A 9,997-nucleotide genomic window follows, 5' to 3' on the forward strand; every position below is an offset into this window, starting at 1 on the left:
AAACATTTTGTGCTCATCTATGAGTTTGGAAGAAAATTACCATACATAGTCTTCTGTAGTTTTTTAAGGAAATGCTAAGACCTTAAAAAACTTAAGTGTATTATATTTTTAATAATTTAAGAAACTTAACTTTGTGAGGAAAGAATTATTTTAACTTAGACACAAATGTGTGTAAAATTCACATTGTGAGGTAGAGAGTTGGTTTCTGCAGTAACTGTTAGTTAACTTAGAATTAGATGTTGAGATCTCAAAATATATTTAGAAGTTGGTAGAAATGAAAATATGGCGAAGGGAGAAAATATGTATATAATTGCTATAAGTTAGAGAATGCATTTGCCAATTTTTATAAAAAATAATTAAAAAATTTAGACACCATGTTCCCATTTGCATAATGAACTTTGACTAACCCCAGATCTCTGTCTGCTTTTTAAGGGGAAAGTACTTTGTCATCTTTAACTATCTGGACCCTTAACTATCTGGTTCCTTAATCTCTAAGACATTAGGCTATTTAAGATCCATCAGTGTATTAAATGTTTAAATTTTCAGATTTATTTTTAGAATTTGGTCCCTCAAACTAAATGTAATTTAATTTGTAGTGAAATCCTCACAACCTATGGGAGGAAGAATGTTCCCTTTAATCCCTCATGTGAATTACATGGATTTGAGTTTATACAATATGTAATGTTACGTTCTCTTTCATAACTTAATTATTTTATCAAAACCTAAGGTGAAATTGGCAGGTGTCCTTAGTTTAGCATCCAGCCAAAGATGAATCCAAGAGCAATTTGCTGAAAAGAAATAGAGAAACTTTCTCTTCTGCCAAACTTTCTCATTCCTGCTGCTCTTGAAAACTGTCTGTACAGGGGAAAAAATCTATAAACACAGATATAAAAAGCAACAGTTGCCTCTGTTCAACTTCCCATCACATGTGACCTGATTTTCTAGTTCTCTGTGATGCCCAGACCCTTGCTTCCCAGCAAGAGCCAAAGCAAACTGCTTTCAAGAGTCTCCATCTCTGTTTGCAAACCATACCCAGTTTACCTATTAGACAGGCATCTGGCATGGGGACCACAGCACAGCTTCCTCCTGTACCCAAAGTCTGAGACAGGGGCTGAGCTGTATTCTGTCTGGACTCATCTGTAGATGCAGAGGTCAGTGTTTGATGAGATAAATTGACTTGTTTTTGATCCTAGGACAAAACAAAACATTTTGGGGACCATAAATGGCCTGAGGCTGATTTGTTTTCTGGAGAAGGGCAAAGAGTATAATATACTATAGACTGCCCTTGGAAAAAATGTTGCAAGGGGAAAGAGTAACTCTGAAGAAGGGCTAGAGACCAGGGAGAGACTGACTACGTAATTAATAACCCAAAGCTACAGTCTGTTGCCAAATTTTTCTAGTGATTTCCCCTAATCCTTCAAATTCTTCCTAAAGTCTTTTGAAAGATATTTTTGCAAGATACAACATTAACTTCCATTCTATTTTGCTATCATTTGTATTTTTTTCTTTGCTATGTTCATGAACTAGAGCTATTTCCTGACCTTTTGGACAAGGCCATTATTTTCAGAGTCAAATTAAAAATTTTGGTTAAGGATGCTTATGTATTCTGGAAAAGAAAATTCTGAAGATATCATTTGTGTTCTTAGGCAAATTATGACACCTAGGATTGTTTAACCTTAAAAAATTCTTTTATAATTAAAGCATTAATAGAAATATTACTTATATCAGTTTATTGTTGCATAACCAATGATTCCAAAACTTAAAATGGATATTAAAACAATATTCATTAACTTAGTTTATATTTCTGTGGGATGGAAATTTAGGGTGTTTTCATCTTACAGTTCTGGGTCTTGGCTGGGCCCTCTGTGCTGTCACGTGCATGTCAGTTCAGCATGTCTGCTTCTAGGAGCTCTCTGATTGTCAGAATGACTGTGAGACTAGGCTGCATTTCTCCCACCTTCTAGTTGGTTTGTCCAGATATGTTTATATGTGGTCACAAGAGTGGCTTGACTTAGAACTGGTAGACTATTAGCCTATAACAAGTAACAAAATTGGCTCAATTTATCAGGTAGGGAATTAGACTCCATGATTTCATGGAGGAGCTTGTACTGACCTTGCAAAGGTGCAAAGAGGGGCTGTATTTGCAATTGACCTCACTAATCAATGGCACTACATGCTAGGCAATTTATATACATTTTCACCAATTTTTACAATAACACAATATGTTAATGATCACTTCCTCACTTAAGAGTTGAAGGCACTGAAGTTTAGAGAGACTAATTGCCTTGCCCAAGATTGTAAATAATAATCAGACAAGCTCTATCTTGGACAATAATTTGTGTGAAACAAAATCTTTAGGTTAATTTTTTTCTTGTTCAATTTCATATTTTTTTTTCTTTTATTGATCTTATTTTTTAATAAATACAGGACAACAGTGGAATGCATTACAATTCTTATTACACATATAGAGCACAAATTTTGGTATCTCTGTATATAAAGTATATTCACACCAATTTATGTCTTTATACACGTACTTTTTTGCATTACAATTCTTAATACACATATATACCACAATTTTTCATTTTTTATCTTCATAGTTTCACCTTCTGTTAAGTTCTGGAATCAAATTCTACCATCTTTCTTCCTCTGTTAAAAATCTTATTATACTTTAACACTATATTATTTTTTTCCAGTAATAATTTCTTTTTCTGTAATAAAAAACCAAAAAATAAAATATTTTTTTCTTTAAAAAAAATTTGAGAATTTCTTGATTTTTTAAAAATCTAAACCTCATTATCTTAATTTTAAATAGTAAAATCTGGATAGTAGTCTGTAGTATGGATTTATTCTGTATTAAAAAATTTGGGGGGGGCTGGGGTTGTAGCTCAGTGGTAAAGTGCATACTTAGCTTGTATGAAGCCCTGGGTTTAATCCCCAGCACCACCACCAAAAAAAAAAAAAAAAAAAAAATACTATTTTCCAGTCCTCATGAGTATAATAAAAATTGGGGTAAGGGAGGAGAGGAAGATGTATGTCCAAAAGACAGGCAGGTGTTATTAGGACAAAGAAAACAAAGAAATAATAAATGTTCTAGAAGAGATGTGTAATTCTATATACATATCTATATGTACCTTGACTAACCTTCCAGGGCAGTAGTAGAATGCAAAGAGCCATGTTCTCAAGTATTTGCATCTAAAGGTTTCTTGCACAACTGACTACTTGTTTGTAGTTGGTGCATCACCTCACTGTTCTAGCCCTCATATTCTGCACTAGAAAACTAAGGGTATTAGATTTATGAACAACTCTGAATTAAAATAATCCAACCTTCTGACTCTCTACACAGGACATCTGGAGGAATGTACTTACGGCTGAAATTTGACCAGCCTACTGTGTAACAAAGTAGTACCTCGTGTAATTTTCAATCTGTGTATGGGGTGAAGGTGGGAGTTCATAACCCACTTGAATCAAAGTGTGGAATATGATATGTCAAGAAATTTGTAATGTTTTGAACAACCCACAATAAAAAATTAAAAAAAAAAATGAATGTTCCTACCAAAAAAAATTCCTTCCAAAGGCAATGCCATTCAAAATTCTCTTAAATTGATATGAGGCTAACCTTATTATTGTCCTTAGTGGTCTCTATTCATTGTCTTTAGTAAAATGGAAGTGATACCTACACAGTGTTCTTCTCTTAAACTGTGGATTAACATAATTATCATTTCCTTCTAATTGAATGCAAGCAATTGGTGACAGCAGTAATGCCTAATCCTTATATAAAACATCACCTAATATTCACTAATTGTTTTGACAGTGTCTCCCCTTATGTCTGCTGTCCAAGATTAACTTGCTCTTGGAAGGAAAAAAATCAAGGGAAGGCCTGGGAACAAATGTTTAGAAAAACATCAGTCAGATAAGCTCTAAGCTTCAGAAAAAAACACTTTTTATCTTTTTTTTTTTTTTTTTTTCTTGCTGCTTCTCATCAAAATTGAGACCTTAGGATTTCAGATAAGGGTATGAGCTAGAAGTAAGAGCTCGAAGAGGTCTGTGTTTGGTGGGGTGCTATTGAAGAGCATGGCACAAAGAATCCTCTTGCTAGCCAGGCACCTCATGATTGAAGTTCTGCATGATACTTGGAATCAGAAAATCAACTTCTAATAAGAATATTCATTTGCTGTCTTTGTGCCTGATATAGATCTCATTTAGGAATCTGTAACTTGAGCAGACACCTAGAAAGTTCACAGTGTCAGAAGGTGGGGAAGTTGGAACCTAAGTAATATAATAAGTAATCAAGAGCATTATCCATGCAAATTCTGTTTGAGTACATTCTTACCATTTCTTATTTCTATGAACACTGAACTTTGCCATATCCATGGGCTGAGCATTGTTGTTTTTCAATTTGCTTTTACTATCTCAAATTACTCTTTTTCTAACAGGGCTTTAGGCTTTTAGAATACCAATAAAGATTTGGTATATTTGCTCCGAGTTTTCTGATAATGTTTTTCAAAATCAAACAGTTCCTTTATAATAATGATAATAATAATAGCCACTACTATAATAGTTTGTTAGAGTTGCCATGAGAAAATATAGATTGGGTAGCTTAAACCAAATAATTTTTCTCACAGTTTTGGAAGCTAGAATTTCAAGATCATGGTGTTGACAGGTTTGGTTTCTTTTGAGGTTTGTCTTTTGGCTTCTAGGTGACTAGCTTTTAGCTATATTCTCACATAGTCTTTCCTTTATACTCAAGTGCCAAAGTGCCTTTGTCTAGGCTCTTCTTAGGAATCCAATCATATAAAGGTCTCATTTTAACTTAGTCAATTCTTATCTCCTAATACAGTTATATTTTGAGGGACTAGGGACATAATAGATGAATTTGGGGATTACAGTGACCTTTCTTTATTTCTGCCATGCATTATTCTAGTCACTTTGAATGAATTAAATTCAGGGTTCTTCAATCTCAGCACTAAGGACATTTTATACCTGACAATTCTTTCTTGGGGTAGGGTTAGGAGACTGTTCTATGCATTGTACCATTACTAAATCCATTTTAGTATCATCCTTGGCTTCTGCCAGTAACTCCGTCTCCCCAGGTAGTGATATAATTATTTGCAGACATTGTCAGATTTCCCCTGGGGGACAAAATTGCTCTAATTGAGAACCACTGATTAAGTCTAATCTTCTCCACACTGTTTCAAGGTAGCTTTAATATCCCCACTTTATAAAGGAAGGTACTGAGATTAAGAAAGGTTGAATGACTGGCCAAGTTCACATAGAAACAAAGGGGCAGAGCCAGGATTTGAACTTTAGTTGTTTTTTTCCATGACATTAAGCTGCTGCTTAGTGGTTATCCTGCACCTTTTCAGCTTTCACCACTGTCTCTAAATCTGCTACACCAAATGCTGAATGATGGCCTTAAAATAATCAGTAATCATGTGATGATCCTTTCTTTGTAATCTTTGTGAAATATTCTAAACCATAAACCTATTATGCTTTCTGAAACAGTGACCTAGGGGTATTACAAATTGTCCGCAGAGCCAGGCACCAATGCCACCCTCTTTATGGTCATTAATTAAACTGAGAACAGGCTGAAAGATACACATCAGCTGGATGTGATGTTACACAACTGTAATCCTAGTGGCTTGGGAGGCTGAGACAGGAGAATCACAAGTTCAAAGCCAGGCTCAGCAAAAGCAAGGCACTAAGCAACTCAGTAAGACCCTGTCTCTAAATAAAATACAAAATAGGGCTGGGGATGTGGCTTAGTGATTGAGTTCCCCTGAGTTCAATCCCCAGTACCCTCCCACAAAAAAGACTGAAATACACATTAATAATAATAAATTACAAATCTTAGCTAAAACAATTCATCTTTTCACCCCAAAATTATGTGATAACCCAATTTTAAATATGAAAATGAAGTCTGGGGAAATAAGTTGGGAAATTGCCCTGATTAGTCAGAGTTAGGTAAAGAATGAAAATTATACTTCTGCTGTGTGGGAAATTGTTTAAAAACAAAAAAAATGCTTGCCTAGTGCATCCCCCAAAATGTGACAGCTTCAGAATGGTGTTCAGGTTTTCCTAAGAACCCAGATGTTCAATGACTAGTACTTGAACTTTCAATAAACTCCAGAAATGTAAAGAAAACTAAATGATTGTGCATATGTGTGTGCTACAGTGTTCTGAGAAGAATCCTTCTCTAATTCTCAAGAAGTAATATTTGCTTCCCCACCATGAAGCCCAAGACTTGATTAACTTTATCTTAACATACCAATAAATGTTGTATTGGCCATAAAAACAGTCAGCTCTAGTATAAATCCAACTCCAGTATTTAATTCCTTGACCTTCTATGTCAGGGATTTCCAGAAGCAAGCCTAAAAATCATCTAAAATCTATTTTTCAAGTTATAAATTGAACTTTATTGAAATAAAAGCTTCTGTTTTGTATAACATACTATTAATAGTATCAAAAACAAATCTTAAAATTGGGGGAAAGTATTTGCAAATCACAGGTCTTCCAAAAGACTTATCAATGATCATAAACAAGGGAATTCACAGTAAAAAGAAAACTGATATAAAATCTCAAGACAGTTTACCAAATAAGTTATACAGAAACCCACACCTGACAATGTCTTCAACATCATTAGACATAAAACCACAATCAGATATTCTAATACTTAATAGAATGGCAGAAATTTTCAAATGAAACTAATAATTTATGACATAGATTCAGAACAGCATGTTACATGTTTCATGCAATAAGCTTCAATTTCATGCTTCTCTGTCTACTTTGAGAAAACTAAGTCTATGTTCACACAAAATCCTGCCAATGGAAATTGATATAAGCTATGTTTTTAAGTTCAAAAAGTGGAAACTACTCCCAAATATATTTTAAATTGAGAATACATGAACCATCTGTATTATACTATACAATGGAATATTAATCAGCAATAGAGAAAGACAAAGCAATATGTGTAACACTAAGTGTGAAATGTGTGAAAGAAAGCAAACACAAAAGGCTGAATTTTAATTATGATTCCAATTTATATGACTTTTATGCAAATACAAAATCATAGGTTCAGAAATCAAATCTATCATTGCCAGGGACTAGAGGTGGAGGATGATTAGACCAGATAGAAGCAGAGAGGAATTTGGGAGGGTTGTTCTTCATCTTTTTTTGCAGTGTTGCATATTATTACAATCTTTTTCAGAACTCACAGAGCTCTAAAGAAATAAATGTTACTTACATACATTAATTATTAAAAAGTGGAGGCAGTTAGTTCTGATTGTTTCTAAAGAGATGGACAAATGATCATGTAGCACAATCCTCTTTCTTTGTTCATGAACTTTTAGTGCAGACAGATGTATCATTCACTCATGTAGTCCATTATTTGGAATGAATATAGGAAGGGGGATTTGTGATGGTATCAGGATAGAAGATGCAAGAATGCCTAAATACTGCTATATTTTTAGATAACTATGACAATGCCTTAAGACTAAGACTGTTTCACCCTTTTCAGTCATAAGAGTCAAATCTTGGAAATTCCTATACAAACAAGGAATGGATATTATTACAAATAAAAAGAACACACAAAGGAAACAGGAGGTAAATTTTATTTATGTCTGGATTAGAATGTAGATGGTCAAGACCATTTATGTCACGGCTTTTCCATATGGGATATTTCCTAACTCTGCTTTAATATGAAAGAAGTGAGAAAATAAATATAAATATAAAAATGTTGCCCCAAATTGCAAGGCATCTACGTATTCCATATTTGCCATGTATATGAACAGGAAAGGAAAGAGAATGCTATAAAATTTGATAAATTTCTTTGATTGATTCATATGTTTTCATAGTCAAACAGAAAGGAGAGAATGGGAAAAAGAGGGGATCCCTGAAATGATGAGATAAAGCCAGTATGCCAGCATTCATCTGACAGACCATGATAGCTCTCCTCTTCTTGTGTTCATCAGCTAATGCAGGGATTGAGTTACAAAGAAAGTACTAGGTTGAAGAAAGGAGGTACCCTTGATCTCTGGAAACAAAGAAGTGTTTCTCCTGAGGAAATCACAATATTATTTTAAAGCAACAAAAATCTCATTGAATTGCTCTTTTGGACTATCAAAAGTGGGAGATATGGAGAGCTGATGGTAGATAGATATATAGATAGATAATAGAAGATATATTTGTGCACATTACATTATTATAATAAAGGGAATTTTTAAAAATGATATGCTGGATGGATGCATTTGCCATCTCTCTTGAGTCTATTGTTTATTTTAGGGGTTATGAACATGCACAACATGATAATATTCACATATACAGGTTTCAAGTTGTTTTGGGCCAAGAAAAGTATGATTTCAGAAGTCTCAGTCCATAGATGGCCAGCTGCATCGCTCTGGGCCTGAGTTGAGGCAGAACATCATGGCAGAAGAGTGGTGGAGGAAAGTGACTCAGGACATAGCACCATGAAGCAGAAAGAACAATCACCTAATATTTTTAATGTTTTCTGTCCATTTTCCAGCACAGTGTGCCTCAGCCATAACTCCTCTTGACAGAACAGTTGATTCCCCAATACAGCTAGGAGACAGTGGAGATGAATCCACCTAGTAATCGCCACCTAGTCTTTTCTTGGTAAGCATTATGCTGAGTGGTGAATGAACTCATCAGATTCCTTCCTGACAGCAGGGCTGTTTAATTTTGTTTTGAGAAGGAGAAGGAAAGAAAGGAGATACTAATAAGATACCTGATAAGTAACAAAGGACAGTCTTTCCAGGGGCAAAAGTATCCAGAGTCACCTTTTCTGGTACTCTTGATGCTTTCAGACTTTGGAATAGGCAGGAAAAAGGTTCCCACCATTTGATACCCCCAAATAAGCATTTAAGTGAAACAGGAGCAGAAGTACCCCCAGACATGGATGGATTTAGTGAAAACCTTTGTGGTTTAATTGGAGGAAAGCAAAAAGCCCACCAATTCCTGAAAGTGTGTCCTTTGATGACATCAAAACAGTGTATAATGCTTCATTTAACACATATCACACATGGGAGTTTGGCTCCATGAGTCTCTTATTGAAATGTATTAGTTATTTTTAGAAGTAAGCTATTCTCAGACTATTAAAGCTGAATGATTTTATTTTCTTTTTGTGGTACTCAAGTTGAACTAATGCCCTCAAAAATGCCAAGAAAGTGTTCTGCCACTGAGCTGAATCCCAAGCCCTTTATTTTTTGAATATTGATACAGGATCTCATGAAATTGTTCAGATTGGCCTCTAACTTGCAATTTTCCTGCCTCAGCATCTTGAGTTGCTAGGATTCCAGGTATGTACCATCATATCTGGCCTGAAGAACCTTAGAAGTTCTCTATTTCTATTTCTATTAATTAGTTTATTTATTTTAATTAGGTATACATGACAGCAGAGTGCATTTTGATTTATTGTACATAATTGCAGCACAACTTTTCATTTCTCTGGTCGTACATGATATAGCATCTCACCATATTTGCAATCATACATGTACCTAGGGTAATGATGTCCATCTCATTCCACCATCTTTTTTGCCCACATGCAGCCTCCCTCCCCCTCCCTCCCCTTTGCCCAAAGTTCCTTCATTTTTCCTATGCCCTCCCCCCTGTTATGTATTAGCATCCCCTTGTCAGCCTTTGGTTTTCTATGATTGGCTTATTTCACTTAGTATGATATCAATCCATTTACCTGCAAATGCTATAGTTTTATTCTTTTTTAATGCTGAGTAATATTCCATTGTGTATACATACCACAGTTTCTTTATCCATTCATCAATTAAAGGGCATCTAGGTTGCTTCCACAGTTTAGCTATTGTGAATTGAACTGCTATGAACATTGAAGTGGCTACACTACTATAGTATGCTGATTTTAAGTCCTTTGTGTATAGACCAAGGAGTGGGATAGCTGGGTTGAACGGTGGTTCCATTCCAAGTTTTCTAGGGAATCTCCATACTGATTTCCAGATTGGTTGTGCCAATTTGC

General features: G+C 34.9%; 1 long non-coding RNA gene across 1 annotated transcript; it reads left to right on the forward strand.

Moving 5' to 3' along the window:
* The first annotated feature begins 6 nt into the window (after window positions 1–6).
* LOC131423531 (uncharacterized) lies at window positions 7–9,581 on the forward strand. Its single transcript, XR_009225228.1, has 2 exons — window positions 7–7,599; window positions 8,519–9,581. It is a non-coding gene; the product is annotated as an uncharacterized LOC131423531 (long non-coding RNA).
* The last annotated feature ends 416 nt before the right edge of the window (window positions 9,582–9,997 follow it).

The sequence above is a fragment of the Marmota monax genome, unplaced genomic scaffold (genome assembly GCF_021218885.2).
Source record: "Marmota monax isolate L192 unplaced genomic scaffold, Marmota_monax_Labrador192_F-V1.1 WCK01_AAM20220418_F8-fsc02713, whole genome shotgun sequence".
Lineage (NCBI taxonomy): Eukaryota > Metazoa > Chordata > Mammalia > Rodentia > Sciuridae > Marmota > Marmota monax.